The sequence below is a fragment of the Brienomyrus brachyistius genome, chromosome 5 (assembly GCF_023856365.1).
Source record: "Brienomyrus brachyistius isolate T26 chromosome 5, BBRACH_0.4, whole genome shotgun sequence".
NCBI classification, from domain to species: domain Eukaryota; kingdom Metazoa; phylum Chordata; class Actinopteri; order Osteoglossiformes; family Mormyridae; genus Brienomyrus; species Brienomyrus brachyistius.
The window spans coordinates 14,845,129-14,872,942 of record NC_064537.1 but is presented as its reverse complement, the minus strand read 5'-3'; the positions used below and the strand labels follow the sequence as shown (position 1 = coordinate 14,872,942).

General features: G+C 45.0%; 1 protein-coding gene and 1 non-coding gene across 2 annotated transcripts in view; both read right to left on the bottom strand.

Annotated features, from left to right (window-relative positions):
* Window positions 1–27,814, bottom strand: part of pkd1b (polycystic kidney disease 1b) — a 125,226-nt gene that overhangs the window by 81,876 nt on the left and 15,536 nt on the right. The window lies entirely within an intron of this gene.
* Window positions 26,147–26,218, bottom strand: trnai-uau (transfer RNA isoleucine (anticodon UAU)). The gene has a single exon. It is a non-coding gene; the product is annotated as a tRNA-Ile (tRNA).

Here is a 27,814-nt window from a genome sequence, read left to right as displayed (position 1 = left end):
TTAGTAGAGGATAGTTTCTATCTATCGACCTCTGGGTTATGGGCCCAGCACTCTTCCGCTGCGCCACTCTGCTATACATGGGACAAGATCTACTACTGACAGTAGGATCTGACCCTATGCAGAGAAAAGGAAAGAAATTGGGGGTCCATTGTCTAAGAAAGTCAGTCATTACCACAAGATTATTTTTTTATGGGGAAAATTTAACCTAAGACCTTAGCAGAGGATAGTTTCGATCTATCGACCTCTGGGTTATGGGCCCAGCACGCTTCCGCTGCGCCACTCTGCTCTACATGAGACAAGTTCTACTACTGACAGTAGGATCTGAGCCTATGCAGAGAAAAGGAAAGAGATTGGGGGTCCATCGTTTGACACAGTCAGTCATTACCACAAGATTATTTTTTTTATGGGGAAAACTTAACCTAAGCCCTTAGCAGAGGATAGTTTCGATCTATCGACCTCTGGGTTATGGGCCCAGCACTCTTCCGCTGCGCCACTCTGCTCTACAAGGGACAAGATCTACTACTGACAGTAGGATCTGACCCTATGCAGAGAAAAGGAAAGAGATTGGGGGTCCATTGTTTGACAAAATCAGTCATTACCACAATATTATTTTTTTATGGGGAAAACTTAACCTAAGCCCTTAGCAGAGAATAGTTTCGATCTATCGACCTCTGGGTTATGGGCCCAGCACGCTTCCGCTGCGCCACTCTGCTCTACATGGGACAAGATCTACTACTGACAGTAGGATCTGACCCTATGCAGAGAAAAGGAAAGAAATTGGGGGTCCATTGTCTAAGAAAGTCAGTCATTACCACAAGATTATTTTTTTATGGGGAAAATTTAACCTAAGACCTTAGCAGAGGATAGTTTTGATCTATCGACCTCTGGGTTATGGGCCCAGCACGCTTCCGCTGCGCCACTCTGCTCTACATGGGACAAGTTCTACTACTGACAGTAGGATCTGAGCCTATGCAGAGAAAAGGAAAGAGATTGGGGGTCCATTGTTTGACACAGTCAGTCATTACAACAAGATTATTTTTTTTATGGGGAAAACTTAACCTAAGCCCTTAGCAGAGGATAGTTTCGATCTATCGACCTCTGGGTTATGGGCCCAGCACGCTTCCGCAGTGCCACTCTGCTCTACAAGGGACAAGTTCTACTACTGACAGTAGGATCTGACCCTATGTAGAGAAAAGGAAAGAGTTTGGGGGTCCATTGTTTGAAAAAGTCAGTCATTACCACAAGATTATTTTTTCTGGGGAAAACTTAACCTAAGCCCTTAGCAGAGGATAGTTTCGATCTAGCGACTTCTGGGTTATCGGCCCAGCACGCTCCCGCTGCGTCACTCTGCTCTACAAGGGACAAGATCTACTACTGACAGTAGGATCTGACTCTATGCAGAGAAAAGGAAAGAGATTGGGGGTCCATTGTTTGACAAAGTCAGTCATTACCACAAGATTATTTTTTTATGGGGAAAACTTAACCTAAGCCCTTAGCAGAGGATAGTTTCTATCTATCGACCTCTGGGTTATGGGCCCAGCACGCTTCCGCTGCGCCACTCTGCTATACATGGGACAAGATCTACTACTGACAGTAGGATCTGACCCTATGCAGAGAAAAGGAAAGAAATTGGGGGTCCATTGTCTAAGAAAGTCGGTCATTACCACAAGATTATTTTTTTATGGGGAAAATTTAACCTAAGACCTTAGCAGAGGATAGTTTCGATCTATCGACCTCTGGGTTATGGGCCCAGCACGCTTCCGCTGCGCAACTCTGCTCTACATGGGACAAGTTCTACTACTGACAGTAGGATCTGAGCCTATGCAGAGAAAAGGAAAGAGATTGGGGGTCCATTGTTTGACACAGTCAGTCATTACCACAAGATTATTTTTTTTATGGGGAAAACTTAACCTAAGCCCTTAGCAGAGGATAGTTTCGATCTATCGACCTTTGGGTTATGGGCCCAGCACTCTTCCACTGCGCCACTCTGCTCTACAAGGGACAAGATCTACTACTGACAGTAGGATCTGACCCTATGCAGAGAAAAGGAAAGAGATTGGGGGTCCATTGTTTGACAAAATCAGTCATTACCACAAGATTATTTTTTTATGGGGAAAACTTAACCTAAGCCCTTAGCAGAGGATAGATTCTATCTATCGACCTCTGGGTTATGGGCCCAGCACGCTTCCGCTGCGCCACTCTGCTCTACATGGGACAAGTTCTACTACTGACAGTAGGATCTGAGCCTATGCAGAGAAAAGGAAAGAAATTGGGGGTCCATTGTCTAAGAAAGTCAGTCATTACCACAAGATTATTTTTTTATGGGGAAAATTTAACCTAAGACCTTAGCAGAGGATAGTTTCGATCTATCGACCTCTGGGTTATGGGCCCAGCACGCTTCCGCTGCGCCACTCTGCTCTACATGGGACAAGTTCTACTACTGACAGTAGGATCTGAGCCTATGCAGAGAAAAGGAAAGAGATTGGGGGTCCATTGTTTGACACAGTCAGTCATTACAACAAGATTATTTTTTTTATGGGGAAAACTTAACCTAAGCCCTTAGCAGAGGATAGTTTCGATCTATCGACCTCTGGGTTATGGGCCCAGCACGCTTCCGCAGTGCCACTCTGCTCTATAAGGGACAAGTTCTACTACTGACAGTAGGATCTGACCCTATGCAGAGAAAAGGAAAGAGTTTGGGGGTCCATTGTTTGAAAAAGTCAGTCATTACCACAAGATTATTTTTTCTGGGGAAAACTTAACCTAAGCCCTTAGCAGAGGATAGTTTCGATCTATCGACCTCTGGGTTATGGGCCCAGCACGCTTCCGCTGCGCCACTCTGCTCTACATGGGACAAGATCTACTACTGACAGTAGGATCTGACCCTATGCAGAGAAAAGGAAAGAGATTGGGGGTCCATTGTTTGACAAAATCAGTCATTACCACAATATTATTTTTTTATGGGGAAAACTTAACCTAAGCAATTAGCAGAGGATAGTTTCGATCTATCGACCTCTGGGTTATGGGCCCAGCACGCTTCCGCTGCGCCACTCTGCTCTACATGGGACAAGTTCTACTACTGACAGTAGGATCTGAGCCTATGCAGAGAAAAGGAAAGAGATTGGGGGTCCATTGTTTGACACAGTCAGTCATTACCACAAGATTATTTTTTCTGGGGAAAACTTAACCTAAGCCCTTAGCAGAGGATAGTTTCGATCTATCGACCTCTGGGTTATGGGCCCAGCACGCTTCCGCTGCGCCACTCTGCTCTACATGGGACAAGATCTACTACTGACAGTAGGATCTGACCCTATGCAGAGAAAAGGAAAGAGATTGGGGGTCCATTGTTTGACAAAATCAGTCATTACCACAATATTATTTTTTTATGGGGAAAACTTAACCTAAGCAATTAGCAGAGGATAGTTTCGATCTATCGACCTCTGGGTTATGGGCCCAGCACGCTTCCGCTGCGCCACTCTGCTCTACATGGGACAAGTTCTACTACTGACAGTAGGATCTGAGCCTATGCAGAGAAAAGGAAAGAGATTGGGGGTCCATTGTTTGACACAGTCAGTCATTACAACAAGATTATTTTTTTTATGGGGAAAACTTAACCTAAGCCCTTAGCAGAGGATAGTTTCGATCTATCGACCTCTGGGTTATGGGCCCAGCACGCTTCCGCAGTGCCACTCTGCTCTATAAGGGACAAGTTCTACTACTGACAGTAGGATCTGACCCTATGCAGAGAAAAGGAAAGAGTTTGGGGGTCCATTGTTTGAAAAAGTCAGTCATTACCACAAGATTATTTTTTCTGGGGAAAACTTAACCTAAGCCCTTAGCAGAGGATAGTTTCGATCTATCGACCTCTGGGTTATGGGCCCAGCACGCTTCCGCTGCGCCACTCTGCTCTACATGGGACAAGATCTACTACTGACAGTAGGATCTGACCCTATGCAGAGAAAAGGAAAGAGATTGGGGGTCCATTGTTTGACAAAATCAGTCATTACCACAATATTATTTTTTTATGGGGAAAACTTAACCTAAGCAATTAGCAGAGGATAGTTTCGATCTATCGACCTCTGGGTTATGGGCCCAGCACGCTTCCGCTGCGCCACTCTGCTCTACATGGGACAAGTTGTACTACTGACAGTAGGATCTGAGCCTATGCAGAGAAAAGGAAAGAGATTGGGGGTCCATTGTTTGACACAGTCAGTCATTACAACAAGATTATTTTTTTTATGGGGAAAACTTAACCTAAGCCCTTAGCAGAGGATAGTTTCGATCTATCGACCTCTGGGTTATGGGCCCAGCACGCTTCCGCAGTGCCACTCTGCTCTATAAGGGACAAGTTCTACTACTGACAGTAGGATCTGACCCTATGCAGAGAAAAGGAAAGAGTTTGGGGGTCCATTGTTTGAAAAAGTCAGTCATTACCACAAGATTATTTTTTCTGGGGAAAACTTAACCTAAGCCCTTAGCAGAGGATAGTTTCGATCTATCGACCTCTGGGTTATGGGCCCAGCACGCTTCCGCTGCGCCACTCTGCTCTACATGGGACAAGATCTACTACTGACAGTAGGATCTGACCCTATGCAGAGAAAAGGAAAGAGATTGGGGGTCCATTGTTTGACAAAATCAGTCATTACCACAATATTATTTTTTTATGGGGAAAACTTAACCTAAGCCCTTAGCAGAGGATAGTTTCGATCTATCGACCTCTGGGTTATGGGCCCAGCACGCTTCCGCTGCGCCACTCTGCTCTACATGGGACAAGATCTACTACTGACAGTAGGATCTGACCCTATGCAGAGAAAAGGAAAGAGATTGGGGGTCCATTGTTTGACAAAATCAGTCATTACCACAAGATTATTTTTTTATGGGGAAAACTTAACCTAAGCCCTTAGCAGAGGATAGTTTCGATCTATCGACCTCTGGGTTATGGGCCCAGCACGCTTCCGCTGCGCCACTCTGCTCTACAAGGGACAAGTTCTACTACTGACAGTAGGATCTGACCCTATGTAGAGAAAAGGAAAGAGTTTGGGGGTCCATTGTTTGAAAAAGTCAGTCATTACCACAAGATTATTTTTTCTGGGGAAAACTTAACCTAAGCCCTTAGCAGAGGATAGTTTCGATCTATCGACCTCTGGGTTATGGGCCCAGCACGCTCCCGCTGTGCCACTCTGCTCTACAAGGGACAAGATCTACTACTGACAGTAGGATTTGACCCTATGCAGAGAAAAGGAAAGGGATTGGGGGTCCATTGTCTAAGAAAGTCAGTCATTACCACAAGATTATGTTTTTATGGGGAAAATTTAACCTAAGACCTTAGCAGAGGATAGTTTCAATCTATCGACCTCTGGGTTATGGGCCCACCACGCTTCCGCTGCGCCACTCTGCTCTACAAGGGGCAAGTTCTACTACTGACAGTAGGATCTGAGCCTATGCAGAGAAAAGGAAAGAGATTGGGGGTCCATTGTCTAACAAAGTGTGTCATTACAACAACATAATTTTTTTATGGGGAAAACTTAACCTAAGCCCTTAGCAGAGGATAGTTTCGATCTATCGACCTCTGGGTTATGGGCACAGCAGGCTTCCGCTGCGCCACTCTGCTCTACAATGGACAAGATCTACTACTGACAGTAGGATCTGAGCCTATGCAGAGAAAAGGAAAGAGATTGGGGGTCCATTGTTTGACAAAATCAGTCATTACCACAATATTATTTTTTTATGGGGAAAACTTAACCTAAGCCCTTAGCAGAGGATAGTTTCAATCTATCGACCTCTGGGTTATGGGCCCAGCACGCTTCCGCTGCGCCACTCTGCTCTACATGGGACAAGATCTACTACTGACAGTAGGATCTGACCCTATGCAGAGAAAAGGAAAGAAATTGGGGGTCCATTGTCTAAGAAAGTCAGTCATTACCACAAGATTATTTTTTTATGGGGAAAATTTAACCTTAGCAGAGGATAGTTTCGATCTATCGACCTCTGGGTTATGGGCCCAGCACGCTTCCGCTGCGCAACTCTGCTCTACATGGGACAAGATCTACTACTGACAGTAGGATCTGACCCTATGCAGAGAAAAGGAAAGAGATTGGGGGTCCATTGTTTGACAAAGTCAGTCATTACCACAAGATTATTTTTTTATGGGGAAAACTTAACCTAAGACCTTAGCAGAGGATAGCTTCGATCTATCGACCTCTGGGTTATGGGCCCAGCACGCTTCCGCTGCGCCACTCTGCTCTACATGGGACAAGATCTAATACTGACAGTAGGATCTGACCCTATGCAGAGAAAAGGAAAGAAATTGGGGGTCCATTGTTTGACAAAGTCAGTCATTACCACAAGATTATTTTTTTAAGGGGAAAACTTAACCTAAGACCTTAGCAGAGGATAGCTTCGATCTATCGACCTCTGGGTTATGGGCCCAGCACGCTTCCACTGCGCCACTCTGCTCTACAAGAGACAAGTTCTACTACTGACAGTAGGATCTGACCCTATGCAGAGAAAAGGAAAGACATTGGGGGTCCATTGTTTGACAAAGTCAGTCATTACCACAAGATTATTTTTTTAAGGGGAAAACTTAACCTAAGCCCTTAGCAGAGGATAGTTTCAATCTATCGACCTCTGGGTAATGGGCCCAGCACGCTTCCGCTGCGCCACTCTGCTCTACAAGTGACGAGTTCTACTACTGACAGTAGGATCTGACCCTATGCAGAGAAAAGGAAAGAGATTGGGGGTCCATTGTTTGACAAAGTCAGTCATGACCACAAGATTATTTTTTTATGAGGAAAACTTAACCAAAGCCCTTAGCAGAGGATAGTTTCGATCTATCGACCTCTGGGTTATGGGCCCAGCACACTTCCGCTGCGCCACTCTGCTCTACATGGGACAAGTTCTACTACTGACAGTAGGATCTGACCCTACGCAGAGAAAAGGAAAGAAATTGGGGGTACATTGTCTAAGAAAGTCAGTCATTACCAGAAGATTATTTTTTATGGGGAAAACTTAACCTAAGCCCTTAGCAGAGGATAGTTTCAATCTATCGATCTCTGGGTTATGGGCCCAGCACGCTTCCGCTGCGCCACTCTGCTCTACAAAGGACAAGTTCTACTACTGAAAGTAGGATCTGACATTATGCAGAGAAAAGGACAGAGATTGGGGGTCCATTGTTTGACAAAATCAATCATTACCACAAGATTATTTTTTCTGGGGAGAACTTAACCTAAGCCCTTAGCAGAGGATAGTTTCGATCTATTGACCTCTGGGTTATGGGCCCAGCACGCTTCCAATGCGCCACTCTGCTCTACAAGAGACAAGTTCTACTACTGACAGTAGGATCTGAGCCTATGCAGAGAAAAGGAAAGAGATTGGGGGTCCATTGTTTGACAAAGTCAGTCATTACCACAATATTATTTTTTCATGGGGAAAACTTAACCAAAGCCCTTAGCAGAGGATAGTTTCGATCTATCGACCTCTGGGTTATGGGCCCAGCACGCTTCCGCTGCGCCACTCTGCTCTACAAAGGACAAGTTCTACTACTGAAAGTAGGATCTGACATTATGCAGAGAAAAGGACAGAGATTGGGGGTCCATTATTTGACAAAGTCAATCATTACCACAAGATTATTTTTTCTGGGGAGAACTTAACCTAAGCCCTTAGCAGAGGATAGTTTCGATCTATCAACCTCTGGGTTATGGGCCCAGCACGCTTCCACTGCGCCACTCTGCCCAACAAGAAACAAGATCTACTACTGACAGTAGGATCTGACCCTATGCAGAGAAAAGGAAAGAGTTTGGGGGTCCATTGTTTGACAAAGTCAATCATTACCGCAAGATTATTTCTTGATAGGGAAAACTTAACCTAAGCCCTTAGCAGAGGATAGTTTCGATCTGTCGACCTCTGGGTTATGGGCCCAGCATGGTTCCGCTGCGCCACTCTGCTTTACAAAAGACAAGTTCTACTACTGACAGTAGGATCTGACCCTACGCAGAGAAAAGGAAAGAGATTGGGCGTCCATTGTTTGACAAAGTCAGTCATTACCACAATATTATTTTTTCATGGGGAAAACTTAACCTAAGCCCTTAGCAGAGGATAGTTTCGATCTATCGACCTCTGGGTTATGGGCCCAGCACGCTTCCGCTGCGCCACTCTGCTCTACAAAAGACGAGATCTACTACTGAAAGTAGGATCAAACCCTATGCAGAGAAAAGGAAAGAAATTGGGGGTCCATTGTCTAAGAAAGTCAGTCATTACCAGAAGATTATTTTTTATGGGGAAAACTTAACCTAAGCCCTTAGCAGAGGATAGTTTCAATCTATCGATCTCTGGGTTATGGGCCCAGCACGCTTCCGCTGCGCCACTCTGCTCTACAACGGACAAGTTCTACTACTGACAGTAGGATCTGAGCCTATGCAGAGAAAAGGAAAGAGATTGGGGGTCCATTGTTTGACAAAATCAGTCATTACCACAATATTATTTTTTTATGGGGAAAACTTAACCTAAGCCCTTAGCAGAGGATAGTTTCGATCTATCGACCTCTGGGTTATGGGCCCAGCACGCTTCCGCTGCGCCACTCTGCTCTACATGGGACAAGATCTACTACTGACAGTAGGATCTGACCCTATGCAGAGAAAAGGAAAGAAATTGGGGGTCCATTGTCTAAGAAAGTCAGTCATTACCACAAGATTATTTTTTATGGGGAAAATTTAACCTAAGACCTTAGCAGAGGATAGTTTCGATCTATCGACCTCTGGGTTATGGGCCCAGCACGCTTCCGCTGCGCCACTCTGCTCTACAATGGACAAGTTCTACTACTGACAGTAGGATCTGAGCCTATGCAGAGAAAAGGAAAGAGTTTGGGGGTCCATTGTTTGAAAAAATCAGTCATTACCACAAGATTATTTTTTCTGGGGAAAACTTAACCGAAGCCCTTAGCAGAGGATAGTTTCGATCTATCGACCTCTGGGTTATGGGCCCAGCACGCTTCCGCTGCGCCACTCTGCTCTACAAGGGACGAGTTCTACTACTGACAGTAGGATCTGACCCTATGCAGAGAAAAGGAAAGAGTTTGGGGGTCCATTGTTTGAAAAAGTCAGTCATTACCACAAGATTATTTTTTCTGGGGAAAACTTAACCGAAGCCCTCAGCAGTGGATAGTTTCGATCTATCGACCTCTGGGTTATGGGCCCAGCACGCTTCCGCTGCGCCACTCTGCTCTACAAGGGACAAGATCTACTACTGACAGTAGGATCTGAGCCTATGCAGAGAAAAAGAAAGAGATTGGGGGTCCATTGTTTGACAAAATCAGTCATTACCACAATATTATTTTTTTATGGGGAAAACTTAACCTAAGCCCTTAGCAGAGGATAGTTTCAATCTATCGACCTCTGGCTTATGGGCCCAGCACGCTTCCGCTGCGCCACTCTGCTCTACAAGGGACAAGATCTACTACTGACAGTAGGATCTGAGCCTATGCAGAGAAAAGGAAAGAGATTGGGGGTCCATTGTTTGACAAAATCAGTCATTACCACAATATTATTTTTTTATGGGGAAAACTTAACCTAAGCCCTTAGCAGAGGATAGTTTCGATCTATCGACCTCTGGGTTATGGGCCCAGCACGCTTCCACTGCGCCACTCTGCTCTACAATGGACAAGATCTACTACTGACAGTAGGATCTGAGCCTATGCAGAGAAAAGGAAAGAGATTGGGGGTCCATTGTTTGACAAAATCAGTCATTACCACAATATTATTTTTTTATGGGGAAAACTTAACCTAAGCCCTTAGCAGAGGATAGTTTCAATCTATCGACCTCTGGGTTATGGGCCCAGCACGCTTCCGCTGCGCCACTCTGCTCTACATGGGACAAGATCTACTACTGACAGTAGGATCTGTCCCTATGCAGAGAAAAGGAAAGAAATTGGGGGTCTATTGTCTAAGAAAGTCAGTCATTACCACAAGATTATTTTTTTATGGGGAAAATTTAACCTTAGCAGAGGATATTTTCGATCTATCGACCTCTGGGTTATGGGCCCAGCACGCTTCCGCTGCGCAACTCTGCTCTACAAGGGACAAGATCTACTACTGACAGTATGATCTGACCCTATGCAGAGAAAAGGAAAGAGATTGGGGGTCCATTGTCTAAGAAAGTCAGTCATTACCACAAGATTATGTTTTTATGGGGAAAATTTAACCTAAGACCTTAGCAGAGGATAGTTTCGATCTATCGACCTCTGGGTTATGGGCCCAGCACGCTTCCGCTGCGCCACTCTGCTCTACATGGGACAAGATCTACTACTGACAGTAGGATCTGACCCTATGCAGAGAAAAGGAAAGAGATTGGGGGTCCATTGTTTGACACAGTCAGTCATTACCACAAGATTATTTTTTTTATGGGGAAAACTTAACCTAAGCCCTTAGCAGAGGATAGTTTCGATCTATCGACCTCTGGGTTATGGGCCCAGCACGCTTCCACTGTGCCACTCTGCTCTATAAGGGACAAGTTCTACTACTGACAGTAGGATCTGACCCTATGCAGAGAAAAGGAAAGAGTTTGGGGGTCCATTGTTTGAAAAAGTCAGTCATTACCACAAGATAATTTTTTCTGGGGAAAACTTAACCTAAGCCCTTAGCAGAGGATAGTTTCGATCTATCGACCTCTGGGTTATGGGCCCAGCACTCTTCCGCTGCGCCACTCTGCTCTACAAGGGACAAGATCTACTACTGACAGTAGGATCTGACCCTATGCAGAGAAAAGGAAAGAGATTGGTGGTCCATTGTTTGACAAAATCAGTCATTACCACAATATTATTTTTTTATGGGGAAAACTTAACCTAAGCCCTTAGCAGAGGATAGTTTCGATCTATCGACCTCTGGGTTATGGGCCCAGCACGCTTCCGCTGCGCCACTCTGCTCTACATGGGACAAGATCTACTACTGACAGTAGGATCTGACCCTATGCAGAGAAAAGGAAAGAAATTGGGGGTCCATTGTCTAAGAAAGTCAGTCATTACCACAAGATTATTTTTTTAAGGGGAAAACTTAACCTAAGCCCTTAGCAGAGGATAGTTTCGATCTATCGACCTCTGGGTTATGGGCCCAGCACGCTTCCGCTGCGCCACTCTGCTCTACATGGGACAAGATCTACTACTGACAGTAGGATCTGACCCTATGCAGAGAAAAGGAAAGAGATTGGGGGTCCATTGTTTGACAAAATAAGTCATTACCACAATATTATTTTTTTATGGGGAAAACTTAACCTAAGCCCTTAGCAGAGGATAGTTTCGATCTATCGACCTCTGGGTTATGGGCCCAGCACGCTTCCGCTGCGCCACTCTGCTCTACATGGGACAAGTTCTACTACTGACAGTAGGATCTGACATTATGCAGAGAAAAGGACAGAGATAGGGGGTCCATTGTTTGACAAAGTCAATCATTACCACAAGATAATTTTTTTTATGGGGAAAACTTAACCTAAGCCCTTAGCAGAGGATAGTTTCGATCTATCGACCTCTGGGTTATGGGCCCAGCACGCTTCCGCTGCGCCACTCTGCTCTACAACGGACAAGTTCTACTACTGACAGTAGGATCTGAGCCTATGCAGAGAAAAGGAAAGAGATTGGGGGTCCATTGTTTGACAAAATCAGTCATTACCACAATATTATTTTTTTATGGGGAAAACTTAACCGAAGCCCTTTGCAGAGGATAGTTTCAATCTATCGACCTCTGGGTTATGGGCCCAACACGCTTCCGCTGCGCCACTCTGCTCTACATGGGACAAGATCTACTACTGACAGTAGGATCTGACCCTATGCAGAGAAAAGGAAAGAAATTGGGGGTCCATTGTCTAAGAAAGTCAGTCATTACCACAAGATTATTTTTTTATGGGGAAAATTTAACCTTAGCAGAGGATAGTTTCGATCTATCGACCTCTGGGTTATGGGCCCAGCACGCTTCCGCTGTGCAACTCTGCTCTACAAGGGACAAGATCTACTACTGACAGTATGATCTGACCCTATGCAGAGAAAAGGAAAGAGATTGGGGGTCCATTGTCTAAGAAAGTCAGTCATTACCACAAGATTATGTTTTTATGGGGAAAATTTAACCTAAGACCTTAGCAGAGGATAGTTTCGATCTATCGACCTCTGGGTTATGGGCCCAGCACGCTTCCGCTGCGCCACTCTGCTCTACATGGGACAAGATCTACTACTGACAGTAGGATCTGACCCTATGCAGAGAAAAGGAAAGAGATTGGGGGTCCATTGTTTGACAAAGTCAGTCATTACCACAAGATTATTTTTTTATGGGGAAAACTTAACCTAAGCCCTTAGCAGAGGATAGTTTCTATCTATCGACCTCTGGGTTATGGGCCCAGCACGCTTCCGCTGCGCCACTCTGCTATACATGGGACAAGATCTACTACTGACAGTAGGATCTGAGCCTATGCAGAGAAAAGGAAAGAGATTGGGGGTCCATTGTTTGACACAGTCAGTCATTACCACAAGATTATTTTTTTTATGGGGAAAACTTAACCTAAGCCCTTAGCAGAGGATAGTTTCGATCTATCGACCTCTGGGTTATGGGCCCAGCACGCTTCCGCTGTGCCACTCTGCTCTATAAGGGACAAGTTCTACTACTGACAGTAGGATCTGACCCTATGCAGAGAAAAGGAAAGAGTTTGGGGGTCCATTGTTTGAAAAAGTCAGTCATTACCACAAGATTATTTTTTCTGGGGAAAACTTAACCTAAGCCATTAGCAGAGGATAGTTTCGATCTATCGACCTCTGGGTTATGGGCCCAGCACTCTTCCGCTGCGCCACTCTGCTCTACAATGGACAAGATCTACTACTGACAGTAGGATCTGACCCTATGCAGAGAAAAGGAAAGAGATTGGGGGTCCATTGTTTGACAAAATCAGTCATTACCACAATATTATTTTTTTATGGGGAAAACTTAACCTAAGCCCTTAGCAGAGGATAGTTTCGATCTATCGACCTCTGGGTTATGGGCCCAGCACGCTTCCGCTGCGCCACTCTGCTCTACATGGGACAAGATCTACTACTGACAGTAGGATCTGACCCTATGCAGAGAAAAGGAAAGAGATTGGGGGTCCATTGTTTGACAAAATCAGTCATTACCACAATAATATTTTTTTATGGGGAAAACTTAACCTAAGCCCTTAGCAGAGGATAGTTTCGATCTATCGACCTCTGGGTTAAGGGCCCAGCACGCTTCCGCTGCGCCACTCTGCTCTACATGGGACAAGATCTACTACTGACAGTAGGATCTGACCCTATGCAGAGAAAAGGAAAGAAATTGGGGGTCCATTGTCTAAGAAAGTCAGTCATTACCACAAGATTATTTTTTTATGGGGAAAATTTAACCTAAGACCTTAGCAGAGGATAGTTTCGATCTATCGACCTCTGGGTTATGGGCCCAGCATGCTTCCGCTGCGCCAGTCTGCTCTACAAGGGACAAGTTCTACTACTGACAGTAGGATCTGACATTATGCAGAGAAAAGGAAAGAGATTGGGGGTCCATTGTTTGAGAAAGTCAATCATTACCACAAGATTTTTTTTTATGGGGAAAACTTAACCTAAGCCCTTAGCAGAGGATAGTTTCGATCTATTGACCTCTGGGTTATGGGCCCAGCACGCTTCCGCTGCGCCACTCTGCTCAACAAGAGACAAGATCTACTACTGACAGTAGGATCTGACCCTATGCAGAGAAAAGGAAAGAAATTGGGGGTCCATTGTCTAAGAAAGTCAGTCATTACCACAAGATTATTTTTTTATGGGGAAAACTTAACCTAAGCCCTTAGCAGAGGATAGTTTCGATCTATCGACCTCTGGGTTATGGGCCCAGCACGCTTCCGCTGCACCACTCTGCTCTACAAGGGACAAGTTCTACTACTGACAGTAGGATCTGACCCTATGTAGAGAAAAGGAAAGAGTTTGGGGGTCCATTGTTTGAAAAAGTCAGTCATTACCACAAGATTATTTTTTTTATGGGGAAAACTTAACCTAAGCCCTTAGCAGAGGATAGTTTCGATCTATCGACTTCTGGGTTATGGGCCCAGCACGCTCCCGCTGCGCCACTCTGCTCTACAAGGGACAAGATCTACTACTGACAGTAGGATCTGAGCCTATGCAGAGAAAAGGAAAGAGATTGGGGGTCCATTGTTTGACAAAGTCAGTCATTACCACAAGATTATTTTTTTATGGGGAAAACTTAACCTAAGCCCTTAGCAGAGGATAGTTTCGATCTATCGACCTCTGGGTTATGGGCCCAGCACGCTTCCGCTGCGCCACTCTGCTCAACAAGAGACAAACTCTACTACTGACAGTAGGATCTGAGCCTATGCAGAGAAAAGGAAAGAGATTGGGGGTCCATTGTCTAACAAAGTGTGTCATTACAACAACATAATTTTTTTATGGGGAAAACTTAACCTAAGCCCTTAGCAGAGGATAGTTTCAATCTATCGACCTCTGGGTTATGGGCCCAGCACGCTTCCGCTGCGCCACTCTGCTCTACATGGGGCAAGTTCTACTACTGACAGTAGGATCTGAGCCTATGCAGAGAAAAGGAAAGAGATTGGGGGTCCATTGTTTGACACAGTCAGTCATTACCACAAGATTATTTTTTTTATGGGGAAAACTTAACCTAAGCCCTTAGCAGAGGATAGTTTCGATCTATCGACCTCTGGGTTATGGGCCCAGCACGCTTCCGCTGCGCCACTCTGCTCTACATGGGACAAGATCTACTACTGACAGTAGGATCTGACCCTATGCAGAGAAAAGGAAAGAAATTGGGGGTCCATTGTCTAAGAAAGTCAGTCATTACCACAAGATTATTTTTTTATGGGGAAAATTTAACCTAAGACCTTAGCAGAGGATAGTTTCGATCTATCGACCTCTGGGTTATGGGCCCAGCACGCTTCCGCTGCGCCACTCTGCTCTACATGGGACAAGATCTACTACTGACAGTAGGATCTGACCCTATGCAGAGAAAAGGAAAGAAATTGGGGGTCCATTGTCTAAGAAAGTCAGTCATTACCACAAGAATATTTTTTTATGGGGAAAATTTAACCTTAGCAGAGGATAGTTTCGATCTATCGACCTCTGGGTTATGGGCCCAGCACGCTTCCGCTGCGACACTCTGCTCTACATGGGACAAGACCTACTACTGACAGGAGGATCTGACCCTATGCAGAGAAAAGGAAAGAGATTGGGGGTCCATTGTTTGACAAAGTCAGTCATTACCACAAGATTATTTTTTTATGGGGAAAACTTAACCTAAGCCCTTAGCAGAGGATAGTTTCGATCTATCGACCTCTGGGTTATGGGCCCAGCACGCTTCCGCTGCGCCACTCTGCTCTACATGGGACAAGATCTACTACTGACAGTAGGATCTGACCCTATGCAGAGAAAAGGAAAGAGATTGGGGGTCCATTGATTGACAAAGTCAGTCATTACCACAAGATTATTTTTTTATGGGGAAAACTTAACCTAAGCCCTTAGCAGAGGATAGTTTCGATCTATCGACCTCTGGGTTATGGGCCCAGCACGCTTCCGCTGCGCCACTCTGCTCTACATGGGACCAGATCTACTACTGACAGTAGGATCTGACCCTATGCAGAGAAAAGGAAAGAAATTGGGGGTCCATTGTCTAAGAAAGTCAGTCATTACCACAAGACTATTTTTTTATGGGGAAAACTTAACCTAAGCCCTTAGCAGAGGATAGTTTCCATCTATCGACCTCTGGGTTATGGGCCCAGCACGCTTCCGCTGCGCCACTCTGCTCTACATGGGACAAGATCTACTACTGACAGTAGGATCTGACCCTATGCAGAGAAAAGGAAAGAGATTGGGGGTCCATTGTTTGACAAAGTCAGTCATTACCACAAGATTATGTTTTTATGGGGAAAATTTAACCTAAGACCTTAGCAGAGGATAGTTTCGATCTATCGACCTCTGGGTAATGGGCCCAGCACGCTTCCGCTGCGCCACTCTGCTCTACATGGGACAAGATCTACTACTGACAGTAGGATCTGACCCTATGCAGAGAAAAGGAAAGAAATTGGGGGTCCATTGTCTAAGAAAGTCAGTCATTACCACAAGATTATTTTTTTATGGGGAAAATTTAACCTAAGACCTTAGCAGAGGATAGTTTCGATCTATCGACCTCTGGGTTATGGGCCCAGCACGCTTCCGCTGCGCCACTCTGCTCTACATGGGACAAGATCTACTACTGACAGTAGGATCTGAGCCTTTGCAGAGAAAAGGAAAGAGATTGGGGGTCCATTGTTTGACACAGTCAGTCATTACCACAATATTATTTTTTTATGGGGAAAATTTAACCTAAGCCCTTAGCAGAGGATAGTTTCGATCTATCCACCTCTGGGTTATGGGCCCAGCACGCTTCCGCTGCGCCACTCTGCTCTACAAGGGACAAGTTCTACTACTGACAGTAGGATCTGACCCTATGCAGAGAAAAGGAAAGAAATTGGGGGTCCATTGTCTAAGAAAGTCAGTCATTACCACAAGATAATTTTCTTATGGGGAAAATTTAACCTAAGACCTTAGCAGAGGATAGTTTCGATCTATCGACCTCTGGGTTATGGGCCAAGCACGCTTCCGCTGCGCCACTCTGCTCTACATGGGACAAGATCTACTACTGACAGTAGGATCTGACCCTATGCAGAGAAAAGGAAAGAGATTGGGGGTCCATTGTCTAAGAAAGTCAGTCATTACCACAAGATTATTTTTTTATGGGGAAAACTTAACCTAAGCCCTTAGCAAAGGATAGTTTCGATCTATCGACCTCTGGGTTATGGGTCCAGCACGCTTCCGCTGCGCCACTCTGCTCTACATGGGACAAGATCTACTACTGACAGTAGGATCTGACCCTATGCAGAGAAAAGGACAGAGATAGGGGGTCCATTCTCTAAGAAAGTCAGTCATTACCACAAGATTATTTTTTTATGGGGAAAATTTAACCTTAGCAGAGGATAGTTTCGATCTATCGACCTCTGGGTTATGGGCCCAGCACGCTTCCGCTGCGCCACTCTGCTCTACATGGGACAAGATCTACTACTGACAGTAGGATCTGACCCTATGCAGAGAAAAGGAAAGAGATTGGGGGTCCATTGTTTGACAAAGTCAGTCATTACCACAAGATTATTTTTTTATGGGGAAAATTTAACCTAAGACCTTAGCAGGGGATAGTTTCGATCTATCGACCTCTGGTTTATGGGCCCAGCACGCTTCCGCTGCGCCACTCTGCTCTACATGGGACAAGATCTACTACTGACAGTAGGATCTGACCTCATGCAGAGAAAAGGAAAGAGATTGGGGGTCCATTGTTTGACACAGTCAGTCATTACCACAAGATTATTTTTTTATGGGGAAAATTCAACCTAAGACCTTAGCAGAGGATAGTTTCGATCTATCGACCTCTGGGTTATGGGCCCAACACGCTTCCGCTGCGCCACTCTGCTCTACATGGGACATGTTCTACTACTGACAGTAGGATCTGAGCCTATGCAGAGAAAAGGAAAGAGATTGGGGGTCCATTGTTTGACAAAGTCAGTCATTACCACAAGATTATTTTTTTTATGGGGAAAACTTAACCTAAGACCTTAGCAGAGGATAGTTTCGATCAATCGACCTCTGGGTTATGGGCCCAGCACGCTTCCGCTGCGCCACTCTGCTCTACATGGGACAAGTTCTACTAGTGACAGTAGGATCTGACCCTATGCAGAGAAAAGGAAAGAAATTGGGGGTCCATTGTTTGACAAAGTCAGTCATTACCGCAAGATTATTTTTTTATGGGGAAAATTTAACCTAAGACCTTAGCAGAGGATAGTTTCGATCTATCGACCTCTGGGTTATGGGCCCAGCACGCTTCCGCTGCGCCACTCTGCTCTACATGGGACAAGTTCTACTACTGACAGTAGGATCTGAGCCTATGCAGAGAAAAGGAAAGAGTTTGGGGGTCCATTGTTTGACAAAGTCAGTCATTACCGCAAGATTATTTTTTTTATGGGGAAAACTTAACCTAAGCCCTTAGCAGAGGATAGTTTCGATCTATCGACCTCTGGGTTATGGGCCCAGCACGCTTCCGCTGCGCCACTCTGCTCTAGAAGGGACAAGTTCTACTACTGACAGTAGGATCTGACCCTATGCAGAGAAAAGGAAAGAGTTTGGGGGTCCATTGTCTAAGAAAGTCAGTCATTACCGCAAGATTATTTTTTTTATGGGGAAAACTTAACCTAAGCCCTTAGCAGAGGATAGTTTCAATCTATCGACCTCTGGGTTATGGGCCCAGCAGGCTTCCGCTGCGCCACTCTGCTCAACAAGAGACAAGTTCTACTACTGACAGTAGGATCTGAGCCTATGCAGAGAAAAGGAAAGAGATTGGGGGTCCATTGTTTGACAAAGTCAGTCATTAAAACAAGATAATTTTTTTTATGGGGAAAATTTAACCTAAGACCTTAGCAGAGGATAGTTTCAATCTATCGACCTCTGGGTTATGGGCCCAGCACGCTTCCGCTGCGCCACTCTGCTCTACATGGGACAAGATCTACTACTGACAGTAGGATCTGAGCCTTTGCAGAGAAAAGGAAAGAGATTGGGGGTCCATTGTTTGACACAGTCAGTCATTACCACAATATTATTTTTTTATGGGGAAAATTTAACCTAAGCCCTTAGCAGAGGATAGTTTCGATCTATCCACCTCTGGGTTATGGGCCCAGCACGCTTCCGCTGCGCTACTCTGCTCTACAAGGGACAAGTTCTACTACTGACAGTAGGATCTGACCCTATGCAGAGAAAAGGAAAGAAATTGGGGGTCCATTGTCTAAGAAAGTCAGTCATTACCACAAGATAATTTTCTTATGGGGAAAATTTAACCTAAGACCTTAGCAGAGGATAGTTTCGATCTATCGACCTCTGGGTTATGGGCCAAGCACGCTTCCGCTGCGCCACTCTGCTCTACATGGGACAAGATCTACTACTGACAGTAGGATCTGACCCTATGCAGAGAAAAGGAAAGAGATTGGGGGTCCATTGTCTAAGAAAGTCAGTCATTACCACAAGATTATTTTTTTATGGGGAAAACTTAACCTAAGCCCTTAGCAAAGGATAGTTTCGATCTATCGACCTCTGGGTTATGGGTCCAGCACGCTTCCGCTGCGCCACTCTGCTCTACATGGGACAAGATCTACTACTGACAGTAGGATCTGACCCTATGCAGAGAAAAGGACAGAGATAGGGGGTCCATTGTCTAAGAAAGTCAGTCATTACCACAAGATTATTTTTTTATGGGGAAAATTTAACCTTAGCAGAGGATAGTTTCGATCTATCGACCTCTGGGTTATGGGCCCAGCACGCTTCCGCTGCGCCACTCTGCTCTACATGGGACAAGATCTACTACTGACAGTAGGATCTGACCCTATGCAGAGAAAAGGAAAGAGATTGGGGGTCCATTGTTTGACAAAGTCAGTCATTACCACAAGATTATTTTTTTATGGGGAAAATTTAACCTAAGACCTTAGCAGGGGATAGTTTCGATCTATCGACCTCTGGTTTATGGGCCCAGCACGCTTCCGCTGCGCCACTCTGCTCTACATGGGACAAGATCTACTACTGACAGTAGGATCTGACCTCATGCAGAGAAAAGGAAAGAGATTGGGGGTCCATTGTTTGACACAGTCAGTCATTACCACAAGATTATTTTTTTATGGGGAAAATTCAACCTAAGACCTTAGCAGAGGATAGTTTCGATCTATCGACCTCTGGGTTATGGGCCCAACACGCTTCCGCTGCGCCACTCTGCTCTACATGGGACACGTTCTACTACTGACAGTAGGATCTGAGCCTATGCAGAGAAAAGGAAAGAGATTGGGGGTCCATTGTTTGACAAAGTCAGTCATTACCACAAGATTATTTTTTTTATGGGGAAAACTTAACCTAAGACCTTAGCAGAGGATAGTTTCGATCAATCGACCTCTGGGTTATGGGCCCAGCACGCTTCCGCTGCGCCACTCTGCTCTACATGGGACAAGTTCTACTAGTGACAGTAGGATCTGACCCTATGCAGAGAAAAGGAAAGAAATTGGGGGTCCATTGTTTGACAAAGTCAGTCATTACCGCAAGATTATTTTTTTATGGGGAAAATTTAACCTAAGACCTTAGCAGAGGATAGTTTCGATCTATCGACCTCTGGGTTATGGGCCCAGCACGCTTCCGCTGCGCCACTCTGCTCTACATGGGACAAGTTCTACTACTGACAGTAGGATCTGAGCCTATGCAGAGAAAAGGAAAGAGTTTGGGGGTCCATTGTTTGACAAAGTCAGTCATTACCGCAAGATTATTTTTTTTATGGGGAAAACTTAACCTAAGCCCTTAGCAGAGGATAGTTTCGATCTATCGACCTCTGGGTTATGGGCCCAGCACGCTTCCGCTGCGCCACTCTGCTCTAGAAGGGACAAGTTCTACTACTGACAGTAGGATCTGACCCTATGCAGAGAAAAGGAAAGAGTTTGGGGGTCCATTGTCTAAGAAAGTCAGTCATTACCGCAAGATTATTTTTTTTATGGGGAAAACTTAACCTAAGCCCTTAGCAGAGGATAGTTTCAATCTATCGACCTCTGGGTTATGGGCCCAGCAGGCTTCCGCTGCGCCACTCTGCTCAACAAGAGACAAGTTCTACTACTGACAGTAGGATCTGAGCCTATGCAGAGAAAAGGAAAGAGATTGGGGGTCCATTGTTTGACAAAGTCAGTCATTAAAACAAGATTATTTTTTTTATGGGGAAAATTTAACCTAAGACCTTAGCAGAGGATAGTTTCAATCTATCGACCTCTGGGTTATGGGCCCAGCACGCTTCCGCTGCGCCACTCTGCTCTAGAAGGGACAAGTTCTACTACTGACAGTAGGATCTGAGTCTATGCAGAGAAAAGGAAAGAGATTGGGGGTCCATTGTTTGACAAAATCAGTCATTACCACAATATTATTTTTTTATGGGGAAAACTTAACCTAAGCCCTTAGCAGAGGATAGTTTCGATCTATCGACCTCTGGGTTATGGGCCCAGCACGCTTCCGCTGCGCCACTCTGCTCTACAAGAGATGAGATCCACTACTGACAGAAGAATCTGACCCTATGCAGAGAAAAGGAAAGAGATTGGGGGTCCATTGTTTGACAAAATCAGTCATTACCACAATATTATTTTTTTTTGGGGAAAACTTACCCTAAGCCCTTAGCAGAGGATAGTTTCGATCTATCGACCTCTGGGTTATGGGCCCAGCACGCTTCCGCTGCGCCATTCTGCTCTACATGGGACAAGATCAACTACTGACAGTAGGATCTGACCCTATGCAGAGAAAAGGAAAGAAATTGGGGGTCCATTGTCTAAGAAAGTCAGTCATTACCACAAGATTATTTTTTTATGGGGAAAATTTAACCTTAGCAGAGGATAGTTTCCATCCATCGACCTCTGGGTTATCGGCCCAGCACTCTTCCGCTGCGCCACTCTGCTCTACAAGGGACAAGTTCTACTACTGACAGTAGGATCTGACCCTATGCAGAGAAAAGGAAAGAGTTTGGGGGTCCATTGTCTAAGAAAGTCAGTCATTACCACAAGATTATGTTTTTATGGGGAAAATTTAACCTAAGACCTTAGCAGAGGATAGTTTCGATCTATCGACATCTGGGTTATGGGCCCAGCACGCTTCCGCTGCGCCACTCTGCTCTACAAGGGACAAGTTCTACTACTGACAGTAGGATCTGAGCCTATGCAGAGAAAAGGAAAGAGATTGGGGGTCCATTGTTTGACAAAGTCAGTCATTACCACAAGATTATTTTTTTATGGGGAAAACTTAACCTAAGCCCTTAGCAGAGGATAGTTTCGATCTATCGACCTCTGGGTTATGGGCCCAGCACGCTTCCGCTGCGCCACTCTGCTCTACAAGGGACAAGATCTACTACTGACAGTAGGATCTGACCCTATGCAGAGAAAAGGAAAGAGATTGGGGGTCCATTGTTTGACAAAGTCAGTCATTACCACAATATTATTTTTTTATGGGGAAAACTTAACCTAAGCCCTTAGCAGAGGATAGTTTCCATCTATCGACCTCTGGGTTATGGGTCCAGCACGCTTCCGCTGCGCCACTCTGCTCAACAAAAAACAAGATCTACTACTGACAGTAGGATCTGACCCTATGCAGAGAAAAGGAAAGAGATTGGGGGTCCATTGTTTGACAAAATCAGTCATTACCACAATATTATTTTTTTATAGAGAAAGCTTAACCTAAGCCCTTAGCAGAGGATAGTTTCGATCTATCGACCTCTGGGTTATGGGCCCAGCACGCTTCCGCTGCGCCACTCTGCTCTACAAGGGACAATATCTACTACTGACAGTAGGATCTGACATTATGCAGAGAAAAGGCCAGAGATAGAGGGTCCATTGTTTGACAAAGTCAATCATTACCACAAGATTTTTTTTTTTATAGTGAAAACTTAACCTAAGCCCTTAGCAGAGGATAGTTTCGATCTACCGACCTCTGGGTTATGGGCCCAGCACGCTTCCGCTGCGCCACTCTGCTCTACAAGGGACAAGATCTACTACTGACAGTAGGATCTGACCCTATGCAGAGAAAAGGAAAGAGATTGGGGGTCCATTGTTTGACAAAGTCAGTCATTACCACAATATTATTTTTTTATGGGGAAAACTTAACCTAAGCCCTTACCAGAGGATAGTTTCGATCTATCGACCTCTGGGTTATGGGCCCAGCACGCTTCCGCTGCGCCACTCTGCTCTACAAGGGACAAGTTCTACTACTGACAGTAGGATCTGACCCTATGCAGAGAAAAGGAAAAAGATTGGGGGTCCATTTTTTGACAAAGTCAGTCATTACCACAATATTATTTTTTCATGGAGAAAACTTAACCTAAGCCCTTAGCAGAGGATAGTTTCAATCTATCGACCTCTGGGTTATGGGCCCAGCACGCTTCCGCTGCGCCACTCTGCTCTACAAAGGACAAGATCTACTACTGACAGTAGGATCTGACCCTATGCAGAGAAAAGGAAAGAAATTGGGGGTCCATTGTCTAAGAAAGTCAGTCATTACCACAAGATTATCTTTTTATGGGGAAAATATAACCTAAGACCTTAGCAGAGGATAGTTTCGATCTATCGACCTCTGGGTTATGGGCCCAGCACGCTTCCGCTGCGCCACTCTGCTCTACAAGGGATAAGTTCTACTACTGACAGTAGGATCTGAGCCTATGCAGAGAAAAGGAACGAGATTGGGGGTCCATTGTCTAAGAAAGTCAGTCATTACCACAAGATTATTTTTTATGGGGAAAATTTAACCTAAGACCTTAGCAGAGGATAGTTTCGATCTATCGACCTCTGGGTTATGGGCCCAGCACGCTTCCGCTGCGCCACTCTGCTCTACATGGGACAAGTTCTACTACTGACAGTAGGATCTGAGCCTATGCAGAGAAAAGGAAAGAGATTGGGGGTCCATTGTTTGACAAAATCAGTCATTACCACAATATTATTTTTTTATGGGGAAAATTTAACCTAAGCCCTTAGCAGAGGATAGTTTTGATCTATCGACCTCTGGGTTATGGGCCCAGCACGCTTCCGCTGCGCCACTCTGCTCTACATGGGACAATATCTACTACTGACAGTAGGATCTGACCCTATGCAGAGAAAAGGAAAGAGATTGGGGGTCCATTGTTTGACAAAATCAGTCATTACCACAATATTATTTTTTTATGGGGAAAACTTAACCTAAGCCCTTAGCAGAGGATAGTTTCGATCTATCGACCTCTGGGTTATGGGCCCAGCACGCTTCCGCTGCGCCACTCTGCTCTACAAGAGGCAAGTTCTACTTCTGACAGTAGGATTTGACCCTATGCAGAGAAAAGGAAAGAAATTGGGGGTCCATTGTCTAACAAAGTCAGTCATTACAACAAGATTATTTTTTTATGGGGAAAATTTAACCTAAGCCCTTAGCAGAGGATAGTTTCGATCTATCGACTTCTGGGTTATGGGCCCAGCACGCTTCCGCTGCGCCACTCTGCTCTACATGGGACAAGATCTACTACTGACAGTAGGATCTGACCCTATGCAGAGAAAAGGAAAGAGTTTGGGGGTCCATTGTTTGAAAAAGTCAGTCATTACCACAAGATTATTTTTTCTGGGGAAAACTTAACCTAAGCCCTTAGCAGAGGATAGTTTTGATCTATCGACCTCTGGGTTATGGGCCCAGCAGGCTTCCGCTGCGCCACTCTGCTCAACAAGAGACAAGATCTACTACTGACAGTAGGATCTGACCCTATGCAGAGAAAAGGAAAGAGATTGGGGGTCCATTGTCTAAGAAAGTCAGTCATTACCACAAGATTATTTTTTTATAGGGAAAACTTAACCTAAGCCCTTAGCAGAGGATAGTTTTGATCTATCGACCTCTGGGTTATGGGCCCAGCAGGCTTCCGCTGCGCCACTCTGCTCAACAAGAGACAAGTTCTACTACTGACAGTAGGATCTGAGCCTATGCAGAGAAAAGGAAAGAGATTGGGGGTCCATTGTTTGACAAAGTCAGTCATTAAAACAAGATTATTTTTTTTATGGGGAAAATTTAACCTAAGACCTTAGCAGAGGATAGTTTCAATCTATCGACCTCTGGGTTATGGGCCCAGCACGCTTCCGCTGCGCCACTCTGCTCTACAAGGGACAAGTTCTACTACTGACAGTAGGATCTGACCCTATGCAGAGAAAAGGAAAAAGATTGGGGGTCCATTTTTTGACAAAGTCAGTCATTACCACAATATTATTTTTTTATGGGGAAAACTTAACCTAAGCCCTTAGCAGAGGATAGTTTCGATCTATCGACCTCTGGGTTATGGGCCCAGCACGCTTCCGCTGCGCCACTCTGCTCAACAAAAAACAAGATCTACTACTGACAGTAGGATCTGAAATTATGCAGAGAAAAGGAAAGAGATTGGGGGTCCATTGTTTGACAAAGTCAGTCATTACCACAAGATTATTTTTTTAAGGGGAAAACTTAACCTAAGCCCTTAGCAGAGGATAGTTTCGATCTATCGACCTCTGGGTTATGGGCCCAGCACGCTTCCGCTGCGCCACTCTGCTCTACAAGGGACAAGTCCTACTACTGACAGTAGGATCTGACCCTATGCAGAGAAAAGGAAAGAGTTTGGGGGTCCATTGTTTGAAAAAGTCAGTCATTACCACAAGATTATTTTTTCTTGGGAAAACTTAACCTAAGCCCTTAGCAGAGGATAGTTTCGATCTATCGACCTCTGGGTTATGGGCCCAGCACGCTTCCGCTGCGCCACTCTGCTCTACAAGGGACAAGATCTACTACTGACAGTAGGATCTGACCCTATGCAGAGAAAAGGAAAGAGTTTGGGGGTCCATTGTTTGACAAAGTCAATCATTACCACAAGATTTTTTTTTTTATAGTGAAAACTTAACCTAAGCCCTTAGCAGAGGACAGTTTCGATCTACCGACCTATGGGTTATGGGCCCAGCACGCTTCCGCTGCGCCACTCTGCTCTACAAGGGACATGATCTACTACTGACAGTAGGATCTGACCCTATGCAGAGAAAAGGAAAGAGATTGGGGGTCCATTGTCTAAGAAAGTCAGTCATTACCACAAGATTATTTTTTTATGGGGAAAATTTAACCTTAGCAGAGTATAGTTTCCATCTATCGACCTCTGGGTTATCGGCCCAGCACTCTTCCGCTGCGCCACTCTGCTCTACATGGGACACGTTCTACTACTGACAGTAGGATCTGAGCCTATGCAGAGAAAAGGAAAGAGATTGGGGGTCCATTGTCTAAGAAAGTCAGTCATTACCACAAGATTATTTTTTTATGGGGAAAACTTAACCTAAGCCCTTAGCAGAGGATAGTTTTGATCTATCGACCTCTGGGTTATGGACCCAGCAGGCTTCCGCTGCGCCACTCTGCTCAACAAGAGACAAGATCTACTACTGACAGTAGGATCTGACCCTATGCAGAGAAAAGGAAAGAGATTGGGGGTCCATTGTCTAAGAAAGTCAGTCATTACCACAAGATTATTTTTTCTGGGGAAAACTTAACCTAAGCCCTTAGCAGAGGATAGTTTCGATCTATCGACCTCTGGGTTATAGGCCCAGCACGCTTCCGCTGCGCCACTCTGCTCAACAAAAAACAAGACCTACTACTGACAGTAGGATCTGACATTATGCAGAGAAAAGGAAAGAGATTGGGGGTCCATTGTTTGACAAAGTCAGTCATTACCACAAGATTATTTTTTTAGGGGGAAAACTTAACCTAAGCCCTTAGCAGAGGATAGTTTCGATCTATCGACCTCTGGGTTATGGGCCCAGCACGCTTCCGCTGCGCCACTCTGCTCTACAAGGGACAAGATCTACTACTGACAGTAGGATCTGACCCTATGCAGAGAAAAGGAAAGAGATTGGGGATCCATTGTTTGACAAAATCAGTCATTACCACAATATTATTTTTTTATGGAGAAAGCTTAACCTAAGCCCTTAGAAGAGGATAGTTTCGATATATCGACCTCTGGGTTATGGGCCCAGCACGCTTCCGCTGCGCCACTCTGCTCTACATGGGAAAAGTTCTACTACTGACAGTAGGATCTGACCCTATGCAGAGAAAAGGAAAGAAATTGGGGGTCCATTGTTTGACAAAGTCAGTCATTACCGCAAGATTATTTTTTTATGGGGAAAATTTAACCTAAGACCTTAGCAGAGGATAGTTTCGATCTATCGACCTCTGGGTTATGGGCCCAGCACGCTTCCGCTGCGCCACTCTGCTCTACATGGGACAAGTTCTACTACTGACAGTAGGATCTGAGCCTATGCAGAGAAAAGGAAAGAGTTTGGGGGTCCATTGTTTGACAAAGTCAGTCATTACCGCAAGATTATTTTTTTTATGGGGAAAACTTAACCTAAGCCCTTAGCAGAGGATAGTTTCGATCTATCGACCTCTGGGTTATGGGCCTAGCACGCTTCCGCTGCGCCACTCTGCTCTAGAAGGGACAAGTTCTACTACTGACAGTAGGATCTGACCCTATGCAGAGAAAAGGAAAGAGTTTGGGGGTCCATTGTCTAAGAAAGTCAGTCATTACCGCAAGATTATTTTTTTTATGGGGAAAAGGTAACCTAAGCCCTTAGCAGAGGATAGTTTCGATCTATCGACCTCTGGGTTATGGGCCCAGCACGCTTCCGCTGCGCCACTCTGCTCTAGAAGGGACAAGTTCTACTACTGACAGTAGGATCTGAGTCTATGCAGAGAAAAGGAAAGAGATTGGGGGTCCATTGTTTGACAAAATCAGTCATTACCACAATATTATTTTTTTATGGGGAAAACTTAACCTAAGCCCTTAGCAGAGGATAGTTTCGATCTATCGACCTCTGGGTTATGGGCCCAGCACGCTTCCGCTGCGCCACTCTGCTCTACAAGAGATGAGATCCACTACTGACAGTAGAATCTGACCCTATGCAGAGAAAAGGAAAGAGATTGGGGGTCCATTGTTTGACAAAATCAGTCATTACCACAATATTATTTTTTTATGGGGAAAACTTACCCTAAGCCCTTAGCAGAGGATAGTTTCGATCTATCGACCTCTGGGTTATGGGCCCAGCACGCTTCCGCTGCGCCATTCTGCTCTACATGGGACAAGATCAACTACTGACAGTAGGATCTGACCCTATGCAGAGAAAAGGAAAGAAATTGGGGGTCCATTGTCTAAGAAAGTCAGTCATTACCACA